The sequence below is a fragment of the Sinocyclocheilus anshuiensis genome, unplaced genomic scaffold (genome assembly GCF_001515605.1).
Source record: "Sinocyclocheilus anshuiensis isolate Anshui unplaced genomic scaffold, SAMN03320099.WGS_v1.1 scaffold676, whole genome shotgun sequence".
NCBI lineage: Eukaryota > Metazoa > Chordata > Actinopteri > Cypriniformes > Cyprinidae > Sinocyclocheilus > Sinocyclocheilus anshuiensis.
The window spans coordinates 1,060,028-1,060,254 of record NW_015558579.1 but is presented as its reverse complement, the minus strand read 5'-3'; positions in this window follow the sequence as shown (position 1 = coordinate 1,060,254).

Genomic DNA, 227 nt, shown 5'->3' with positions numbered 1-227 from the left:
CGTCCCAGGGGCGACTCCCATAGCAATATGGTAGAGTTGGTACTTAGTGCTCGCCATGGTTCTGGCATGCACTCTCCTCAGCATGGTGGCGTGGGTATACCGTTCCCCATACTAGAGGATAGAGGACGCAGTTCGAAGTTCCCATGAAAGGGAACGTCTCAGGTTACTAATGTAACCATTGAGTAGGGAGTAGGGAACGAGACACTGCGTCCTCTAGGTTTCTTGCC